The sequence below is a fragment of the Acomys minous genome (assembly GCF_964271855.1).
Source record: "Acomys minous genome assembly, chromosome: 18".
In the NCBI taxonomy this organism is placed as follows: Eukaryota; Metazoa; Chordata; class Mammalia; order Rodentia; family Muridae; genus Acomys; species Acomys minous.
In genome coordinates, this window is record NC_140501.1 from 12665997 (window position 1) to 12678051 (window position 12055).

Here is a 12055-nt window from a genome sequence, read left to right on the forward strand (position 1 = left end):
ATGTTATATAATACATATCCCATGCCTTAATTAACTTTGACCTCTAATTCAACATTTCTGACACTGATACGCAGTAAAAATATTTAAATAGAGATGGTGAAAACTAAGAGGTAGTATCCATATTGACACTTGCACCTGAAAAGATCTGTCAATAGAATGTAAAAAAAAAAAATAAATGATATCTCAATGGTCAGTGGCTTTTAACACATGTTGTATTTAATATAATTGTCAAAGATGAAACAGGAAAGTTCTGAAGGAGAAATTCATTATCTTCATAGTCAAGAAGAAAAGTTTTCTTCAGGGGAAAATCTCAAAACCCAGACTTTTGTTGATAGATGCTTATACAAGATGCCCACTTCTTGCATTGGTCCTGTATGGCTAGTCAGGCAGGCTCAACATAAATATGCTTTCAAGTGATAAATTCTTAACAATTAAGTCTTCTAGCAGATACTGTTATTCTAGGCAATTTGATTCTTGTCAGAAAAGAAAATTGAAAACTTAATCACTGCTTTTACTATTATTCATTATAATTTGATTAGAAAATAAACTTAATGCATGAAAAGTTATATTTCCAAAAACATAAATGCATATTTAGAAATGGGTGATCAATTTTTTTAAAAGATTGTCATTGAATCTGCATAATTCTTAAGTAATTTAAACAAAGCAAGCATTATTTTTACAAGTGATAAGAAAATATGTGTACAAATATATTTAAGTAATGAATATTAATTTTTAGCTGAAATAGAACAAAATTTAAAAGTTATGTTGTGGAGTTGTGATTTATGGAATTTTTTAAATTGAAAGAATAATTTTCTATAAACTAAAACAAAAAGTAGCAAAAGAATCAATCAAATGTCACTGAACAAATTAGAATTTTAAATACAGTAAAACTTTTTTCCATATAAATAATTTATTAATAGTTGTATATAGAAACAATTTTAGTCAAGTTCACTCACATATGACCATTGTGTTTTCATTTGAAAGTAAATATCTCCCTCTTCTGGAGTTTTTATTAAATTCAGGAATTTAATGATTTTATGTAAAAAACTCAATATCTTTATTTGCCATGAAGACATAGGTAAAACACTATGCTTTATAGATATTACGGTAGCTTTAAATGCAATGCCAAGTAATCAAATTCACTAAATATAGTATGGTTTTAATATTAGTATTTGTTTTCTCTTACTATTAAAATACTTGAGTTACAATAAATATTGATATGTAAATAATATTAATTTAGTATTTATTGATAAATTTACACAATTATTATTGTGTGTTTTTTATCTTTTACTCTAGTTAATTTTTTACTTTTTTCTTAAACTATATTAACACATATAAAGCTTATTCATATGGTACTCAAATGTTATAAAAAAACAGATATGGAATGCTACTTGAAGTCCCTTTAAGTATAATAAGAAGTCACATCATATGTATATTTTGGGTAATTATGACTGGATAACTTCCTAATGGATAGGAATCAATACTTACTGTGATCCATTGTCTGCCTCCCTTTCCATCTGGCAGGAGGTCAGATTTCTCAGATCCTATTTCCCTATGTTGCCACTGTAATTAAATAAGTGCCTCAGGGATACGCTTCTATGTTTCAAATTTTTAAAAGAACATATCCTTACTGAATGATGGAGGGCTGGTTGGTTACCACTATAGCTGAATTCAAACTGAACAGCGCACGGCACAGTCTCCCTCTCACCAACTTCAAATATGGCTTTCTCCAAGTAAGTGTCATATTATAACATGAAAGCACTCATACATATGATATGTTTCCCATATAATGCAAAAAAGAGCACAAATATCTTACCAAACTTAAAAAATAAAATACAACCAGCTTTAAATGTCCATGCCCTCCCTATGCGTTGGTCCCTCCTCTCTCCGAAAAGGACACACTGTATTATTTCTTCAATCTGATTTCCTTTATTCTTTCCAGAGTTTTACATTTCTACCCTAAAGTACGTAGAAGATTTTTCAAGAGGTTAAATTTATCATTGCTTGTTTTTATAAATCTTTTTTTGTTAATATGTCATGCTATAGGTTATTTATTGTTGTTTAGTATTATTACTCACTGCTTAATATGTATTACAGTTTAAGTTCATGGAATTTTTTTCCTTTTTTTTTAAATTAATTTATTCTTGTTACATCTCAATAGTTATCCCATTCCTTCTTACCTTTACACATAGTAAGAGTTTATCCTGCCATGTGTAAAAAATTAATTCTAAAATCTTTAGGTTCACAAAACAAACCCAGTTTCTATGACAATATTTATGCATAATTACCAGTTCAAAACCAGTATTTATGTGGAATTATTATTTGTTATATTTTTGTAATTTAAGTAATCCTCTTAGTAGTTTATTTGGGTAACTTTTAAAAAATATAATGATTATCTTCTATTAATTTTTTAATTTTTCACTATTTACAACCCAATGTTTGAAATTGGATTGAGTATTTTTGATGTTTATTTTATTCTACAATACATTTGTTTCTAAGTCCTATATTTATTTCTATTTGGGATGTTTCTAAGCTAGGAGGAAAATTGTAGAATCAACAGGTATATTGGTTTAATTTTAACAGGTACTTATAATGGTATTTTAAAACTGTGTCTTTTTTCCTTGAGTATTTATAATAACTGTTAATAGCTTACAGTGATTGCCTGCAACTAAAATGATAGTATTGAGAATAATTCATTTCATTAACTGAATACTAATATTCATAGAAGTTTTTATTTTATCTTAAATTATACAAGCAAAGAAAATTCTAATTCAGAAATGCTTGAAGCATATAAGAGTACTGGCATAGAAATAGGCTGGTTAATCAATGGAATCAAATCAAAGACCCAGAAATAAACCAACACACCTATGAACACTTGATTTTTGACAAAGCAGCCAAATCCATACAATGGAAAAATTATAGCATCTTCAACAAATGGTGCTGGTCTAACTGATGGTTACATATAGAAATATGAAAATAGATCCATATCTTTCACCATGCACAAAACTGAAGTCCAAATGGATTAAAGACCTCAACATAAAACCAGACACACTAAATCTGTTAAAAGAAAAAGTGGGGAAGAACCTTGAGCTCATTGGTGCAGGAGACAATTTCCTGAACACAACACCAACCACTCAGGCTCTAAGATCAACCATCAATAAATGGGACCTTACGAAACTGAAAAGCTGTAAGATGAAGGACACTGTCAACAGAACAAAACTACAGCCTACAGACAGAGAAAAGCTCTTCATGCACCTGACATTGGACAAAGGGTTAATATCCAAAATATATAAGGAACTGAAGAAATTACACACCATCAAACCAAATAATCTAATTAAAAAATGGGGTACAGAACTAAACAGAGGATTCTCTATAGAGGAATATCGAGTGGCCAAGAAACACTGAAAGAAATAGTCAGCATCCCTAGTTATCAGGGATATGCAACTCAAAACAACTCTGAGATTCCATCTTACACCTATCTGAATGGCTATGATCAAAAAATCAGGTGACAGCACATGCTGGTGAGGATGTGGAGAAAGGCGAACACTCCTCTATTGCTGGTGGGAGTGCAACCTTGTACAACCACTTTGGAAATCAATCTAGTCCTTTCTCAGGAAATGAGGAATAACTCTACCTCAGGACCCAGGCATACTACTCTTGGGAATATGTCCAAACTATGCTCCACCATACAATAAGGACATTTGCTCAACAACGTTCACAGCTTTATTTGTAATAGCCAGAATCTGGAAACAACTTAGATGGCCCTCAATGGAAGAATGGATAAAGAAACTGGAGTACATCTACACACTGGAATACTATTCATTTATTAAAAACAAGGAAATATTTAAATTTGCAGGGAAATGCATGAAACTGGGAAAGATCATGCTGAGTGAGGTAACCCAGAAAGCAGGTTAGGTTTTTATTAAAAACTTCATAGTTGAACATATACAGTATACATGGTCTCAGAGAGTAGCCACTAAGAAGCACTTATAATTCTATTGTCTGTGTTTATACATGCTATGATTGAGATTCATCTGTCTCCTTCTCATCCAGAGTTAGGCTTGCACCATGAACAAAGCAGCACAAAGTCCTACCTTTCTCTGCAGGGAGCTTAACAGTCTGTGGTTCCTTCTTTAAATGTTTCAACAAAGTGTATCTTGGTGTAGGCCAATGAATTTCTTAACAAATTTTAAAATTATACATTCAGTTTCACAGTAAGTATATAAAATTCTTTATATTTTATAGATTTCTTTCTTCTCATATGTAATTAAACTAAGAATATCGATTTGCCTATAGATTTATATTTAATGTTTCTCAAATACGCTGTGAACATTAGTAATTCTTTCCAAAAAATACATTTTTAAAAAAATTTCTCTTTGTCAGTGTATATAATGCATTTTAATTATTCTTCACCACCAGAACTTGTTGAAACTCATCTTTCTTCTCCTAGATTGTGGTAGACTTTTCCCCCATGAATTTTTATGACAGTCTCTTCCATGAGGAAGACTGGCAAATTCTTTACTGGAATGTTTGAAAGTTTATTAATGTTTGCATCCTAAAGTACATGACACAGTTTCACTCAGGTCCATTAAATGTCCTTAGTCCCCTGGTTTTGGATGTAGTACCATGAGCCACTCCCCAGTTCATAATGAAATCATGGCATGCCCATTCTTGTTTGGATTCTACAACTGCAATGATTTCTTAAGTGCACATTTCTGCTGTGTACAGAAGATAATGTTTCTATCTTTACAGATTTTTCTAGGCTATAATGTTACTCATTATATGTTATCTTCTACCTTTAATAAGCTGGAATCCACAAAATGACATTCAGCGAAAGTTATTGTTAAATATATTATTATGTACTCTTCTCTAGCTGCCACCCTCTTATTTTCTAATCCAATCCCACTGGATATATGCTCAGAATACATAAAACAAACTATAATCACGAGCCTACATTATTATAGTGCATTAGTTTAATCACATCTTTGCTTGTGCACATTTGAGAGCTGAATGAAAAATATCCTTTCTCACTTTCACCCTGCAAGTGTGTATTCATGCCTTCGAAGCCTTGCCTCACCGATCATGCACATACTACACTGATGTTTTCAACAACAAAAATGTTCATAATTTGACTAAATATTGGAATAATCATCAGACCATTATTAGTATTCTAACATATCCTTCTGTATTTTCTGTTTTATTTTACTAACATCATGCCGCATGATGCCAAATGAGATTAGAACTATATCTGCCAAGGGCCATTCTGTTAAAGGTGCTTATTAGGCAGGTGTGATGTCTAGGAAGTGATCCTGTGTTTTTCAAGGTATGTACCATGATGCACCCCTAGAATTCCTTCCAGCCTCTGACAAGATGTCAAGAGCCATTGATTTGTGGAAGGTCAGCAGACGTGAGAGCTCTCTAGAAGGAATCTGCTATTTTGCAAGATCTGTACCATGGTGCATACCAGAATTGCTTCCAACCTCTAAATAAAGCTGCTTTGAACATACTTGAGCAAATGTCCTAGTTCTTTGGTGGTGCAATTTTGGCTATATGCCCATGAGTCATATAGCTGGGCCTTAAGGTAGCTCTACTGCCAGTTTCTGAGAAGGCATCAGTTTGATTTCCCATGGGTGACTTAGAATTTTAGTTTCACAGTCCAGAATGGTCAGCACTGAAACCATGCACATAGACACAAAATCAAATATTTGGATTCAAAAAAATGTAGAAACAATAGTGGGGTGACAACAGCCAAAGAAAGAGTACTAGGTGGAACTTTGAAGGGGTTGAATAAAGGGTATCTGGGATTAACTGGAGGAAGGAAAGGGAGAAGTAATGATGTAATCCTAATTCAATTAAAGAAATTTTAAAACTCTACAATATTGTTGATTTGATTTAATATGCTTACAATAAAATATAATCCACATTTTCCACAGTAGTTAAATCATAACTTTTAGCTCTAAATGTTGATTAAGAAATAATTTTACCACAATTTAGAAATCAATGGTCTTTTGCCTTTTATTATCTTAGTGCTTTAATATATCTCTATAATATAGTGTGTCAGTAGAGGACATTATATGGATTGATTCTTAGGACTCTTTGATCTTCCTACTGGGGCAGGATAAATAAATTAAACTCTTTATGATTCCCACAGTAACACACTCCTATAATCTGTGTTTCTAGTTTCTTATTGTCAGTTCTGCTGCAAACAGGAGCACAATTTATTGAGGTTTTACTTTCTTTATCCTTAACTAGATTTAATGTAATGTAGGACAATACAAGGACATGTGTTATATATGTTTATGATTGCCCGTTATCATAGTCTATAACCTTTTGTAGCAAAGTAAAATGGCTTTATCTGTTACAAAGAAGAAAAAAATGATTTCTTTGCTCCAAGGTTGAAAATACATGTTTTATGAGGCAAGGAGCAAGTACTTTGAAGCTATCTGAAAGAAGCTTCATTTTTGTGAGGAAAATAAGCATTTGATCTCATTTTATGGTTTGTCATTTTTATACTTAGATAATGAAACCTGTTGAAAACCTTCACACATTCATTTGATTTTCATTTACTCAAGGACAGAAAAATTAAATCACTTCTTTTTTGTTTTTATTAACACTTTAAAATTATGTCCAGTAGTTACGATTCAAACATTGTGTCTAATGAGTAGTAAAAAATAATAAGAAGTGAAAAGTTACAAGAAATAAAATATTACTGCTCATAAACACTTTTGTAGAAAACATTATATTTTAAGATATAGATGGCAATTGAACATGGAACACAAGACAATCCAACATTCAATGAAGAAGGTCTTCTCTTTTTTTATTAATTTACTCTTGTTACATCTCAATGGTTATCCCATCCCTTGTATCCTCCCATTCCTTCCTCCCTTCCATTTTCCCCTTACTCCCCTCCCCTATGAATGTGCCTGAGGGGGACTTCCTCCCCCTTTATATGCTCATAGGGTATCAAGTCTCTTCTTGGTAGCCTGCTATCCTTCCTCTGAGGGCTACCAGGTCTCGCCATGTGGGAGATGTGGTCCCAGAGTTCGTGTGAAAGTCAATCTCCATTCTCCATACAACTGTGGAGAATGTCCTGTCCATTGGCTAGATGTCAGTAGGGGTTCAAAGTTTACTGCATGTATTGTTCTTGGCTGGTGTCATAGTTTGAGCAGGACCCCTGGGCCCAGATCTACCCATCATAATGTTCTTCTTGTAGGTTTCTAGGTCTCTCTAGATCCTTCTACTTCCCCATTCTCCCATGCTTCTTTCACCTATAGTCCCAATAGGATGTCCTCCCCTCTCCCACTTTCCTGGTAAGTGAAGACTTTCATGGGATATGCCCCTAGGGCTAGTGTTCAGAAATAAGTGAGTATATACCATTTGAGTCTTTCTGCTTCTGGGTGAACTCACTCATTATGATCATTTCTAGCTCAATCCATTTGTGCACAAATTTGGGGATTCATCTCTTTTAATAGCTGAGTAGTATTCCGTAGTGTAAATGTACCTCAGTTTCTTTATCCATTCTTCTACTAAGGGTCACTTAGCCTATTTCCATGTTCTGACTATTATGAATAAGGCTGCTATGAACATGGTTGAGCAAATTTTCTTGTTGTGTGCTGGAGCATCTTCTGGGTATATTCCAAGGAGTGGAATAGCTGGGTCCTGAAGAAGCCTTATTCCCAGTTTTCTGAGATAGCGCCGGGTAGATTTCCAAAGTGGTTGTACTAGTTTGCATTCTGACCAGCAATGAAGGAGTGCTCCTCTTTCTCTACATCCTTATAAGCATGTGCTGTCACTTGAATTTTTGATGTTAGCCATTCTGATGGGTGTAGGTTAGAATCTCAAACTTGTTTTGATTTGCATTTCCCTGCGGACTAAAGACATTGAGCATTTCTTTAAAAGTTTCTGAGCCATTTGATATTCCTTTGTTGAGAATTCTCTGTTTAGTTCTGAGTCCCATTTATCAATTGGGTTATTTGGTTTGGTGATGTTTAATTTCTTGAGTTCTTTATGTATTTTGGATATTAGATCATTGTCAGATGTAGGGTTGGTGAAGAACTTTTCTCAGTCTGTAGGCTGTTGCTTTGTTCTCTTGACAGTGTCTCTTGCCTTACAGAAGCTTCTCAGGCTCATGACATCCCATTTATTAATAGTTGACCTTAATGCCTAGGCTGTTGGTGTTCTGTTCAGGAAGTTGTCTCCTGTACCAATTTGTTCCAGGATCTTCCCCACTTTTTCTTCTAACCGATTTAGTGTTTCTGATTTTATGTTGAGGTCTTTGAACCATTTGGACTCGAGTTTTGGCATGGTATCAAATATGGGTCTAATTACATTTTCTTTTTTTATATGTAGACATCCAGTTAGACCAGCACCATTTGTTGAATAAGCTATTCTTTTTCCATTAAATAGACTTGGCTTCGTTGTCAAAAATCAATTGACCATATGTGTGTAGATTCATTTGTACGTCTTTGATTTGAATCCATTGACCAGCCAGCCTATTGCCTGCGAGTACCATGCTGTTTTACACAAGTACATAATTAAAATTAGAGAATGAGACTATTCCATATACAAGTACGCAGAAAGCAAATCGCATACCATATCCAAAAAGACCCAAATGGATCTTAAACATATTTAAACAGAATAAAATCTTATTGTAGCTCTAATGTTGAAGTTACAATTAACACGTGTGATGTGGATCTTTGAGGCAGGTGACCCATGGTGATGAGCCTGCCCACTTGCTGACCATGCGTTCAGCAGTTCTCATGTGAGTGCACAGGCTGCCACTTGAGTGGTGGCTACATATGGACTGCTAAGAAATGAGGCTTTCTTTACTTGGTACTCATTCAACATCCTAGATCAGTGATGTCCTCAGTCAGCCCACATCATTCATGTTTAAATACCCTTCACGTTTATTAATGCCATCCAAGTATTTAGGTCATAGAATTTTCTTAGGCTGTAAATATGGATCTTATTATTTTAAAAATATAAACTATGCCATTGTTGCAACTATAACAGCTAAGATATGCTGAAGCAAATGAGATGAAGGACATACAAAATATGTACTAAAATAGATGGCCTGCTTATTCAAGAACATCTTTGGTTTGATTAACATTGTAAATAAATTGAAGTTTTATGCTTTACATGAGAAATTATGTTTATAATAAACCATAAAAAAATAAGAATTAAACACAAAAAAACTCATCCCAAAACTTAGTCAATTGGCTGTCTATGAAGAAGGTTGTTTATTTACTGTATAAATGCAGTTCTCTATATTTCAAAATGTGATATGATTGTATTTGTTGGTATTTAACTATTTTTGTATCATAGCATTAAAAAGAACCACAGTAGTATTCTCCTTATTGAAGCCAGCATATTTTCTAACTATTCTCAACATAATCATGCATAATTATTTACAGTAACCCAAGTTTTTATTTTTCAACTTATACTTTTAAATAAGTTAGGCAACAAAATATTTCATTTTGTTTTTGTTGGTCCTCTTACTTCAATGTTATCCCAGACTACTTTATCCCTCCTTGTAGCCTTTGCTACCTAGCCTTAGATTTCCACCTTGCTACACATACACACATACACACACACACACACACACACACACACACACACACACACACACAAAAAGATTAAAAAAGAAAACTAGTTTTACTCTATTTGATTATTTTTAACCTTTACTCTTCCTCATTCTCTGTGTCCATCTCTATCTCCATCTCCCACAGATCTGTTCCACCTCCATTTCAAAACCAACAAATCAAAGAAACAAAAAACACAAATAAACCCCAACCTAGGATGGCATAACAATGGTATTAAGAGTGTCCCAAGCACAGGCAGAAGATAAAAGATACCTAACTTCCACTCTTAGGAAACACCACAAAAACACCATGCAACAAAAGTATAACTTATTTGTTTAGTGGACCTATCTCAGACTCATACATGATCCATGATGGTCACTTCAGTCTCTGTAAGACCTTAGGAATCTTAGTTAGTTGATTCTGTGGGTCATGTTCACAAGATGTCCTTGATCTCTCTAGCTCCTGAAGTTATCCTTCATCTTCTTCTGAAAGGTTTGCATAGCTAGTGTTATGCTTTGGGACTTTGCATCTCTCCTCCAGGTTGCTAGGCAATGCCTCTCTGATGACAATAGACCCACTGTACTTTTAAAGACAGAAATATTTCATAAACCTAACCTGCTGTATTCCTATATTTGTATTCACACATGACACAGAATACCAAATAAACTTGTCATAATTGAATCCATGCTTTAAACTATTCAAATATTGTCAAAATTATTGGAACACTTAATGGAAATCCACATGTCTTGTGATACATTAAATAATTATATTTGGGAGAAGGTAGAGAAATAAAAGCACATCAGCATAATAAGAGGTGCATAGTTTTTTCTCTATCTCTTTGTCAGATTATATGTACAGATTGAAAGAAATAGGAAAATGAATTTCAAAAAATTAGTGGTATACTCTCAATCTTTCTTTTGTACTGATAACTTCTCTTATGCGCTGTTGCTTATCATCATCACCATCATTATCATCACAATCATCATCATCATCATCATCATCATCAAAGGGAGACTGATCTCTACTTGCAGAAAGTATAGAACAGAAATGGAATAGGTTGCAGTGTGACACCCAATACCATTATATATATATAGACATTTTTGTGAAGGTATTCATTGCACAGAAAATTTTGTCAATTTTCTATTATAATTTGTCCCTAAAATAAGAACTATGGTTTATGTAAAAGAAAATAGAAGAATCATTATTATGAATCACACTTCCTCATCGCTAATTTGAAACACACAGTCAGTTTAGTTTGTGTGGACAATAAAAGGATGAAAGGGAAAGTTGACAGAAGACTGAACATAAAATTATTGGTAGTGGTTTTGTTCTGAGATGATGATTAATCCTACACATGTGGAAACAACTTTCAAAAGTCATGACAATTGCTAAGATGTGAACTCCATTTAATGAGCTGTGGAACTTAGACATGCTATGCATCAATATGTAAATACAGCAAATAAATAATATATGATTAAGTATTGTAAAGTTGATTCATTGTCATGATTATTATATAGTAATTCTTTTTGATTCTCAAGTTCCTGAGTATGATGGTTGAATGAAAGTGGCTCCCATATACTCATGAAGAGTGTCATTAGTGGAGGTGAGACTTTGCTGTAGTAAGTGTGGCCTTGTTAGAAGAAGTGTGACATAGCTTGGTCTTGAGGTAGGACTAATCCCAATTTTCTGATAAAGTCCCAGATTCCTTTCCAAAGAGGTTGTATAAGTTTGCACTCCCACCAGGAATAGAGGAGTGTTCCCCTTCCTCCACATCCTTGACAGCATGTGCTGTAACTTGAGTTTTTGATCTTAGCCATTTGGATAGGTATAATATGGAATTTCAGGGTCATTTTGATTTGAATTTCCCTGATGACTAAGGACAATGAACATTTCATTTAGTGTTTTTCAGTCATTAGATATTCCTCTGATGAAAATTCTGTTTATATATGTACTCTATTTTTTATTATAATTTATTCAGATTATATCTAGATTGTTATTCCCTCACTTGTATCTTCCTGTTCCCCCTCCCTCTTTCACCCTATTACTCTCCCCTAGAACTCTGACAGAAGAGGACCTCCTCCCCACCATATGACCACATCCTATCAGATCTCATCCAAGTAGCTTGCTTCCTTTTCTCCTGTCTGCCACCAGGTCTCCCCACTAAGGGAAAGTGATCAAATATGGGGTACTAGTGTTCATGTCAGAGGCAGTCCCCTCTCTCCTCAAAACCTTAGAGAATGAGCAGTCCACTGGCCAGATCTGACCAGGGAGTCTACATTTACTGCATGCACTGCCCTTGGTTGGAACAACAGTTTGTACAGGCCCCCCTGGATCCAGATCCACGAGCCTTTGTGGTCTCCTTGTGGGCCTCCTAAACCCACTGTGTACATCATTTTTAATTGGAAATATTGTTTGTTGGTGTTTAATTTCTTGAGTTATTTATAAATTTTGGCTATTAGCCTTCTGTCAAATAT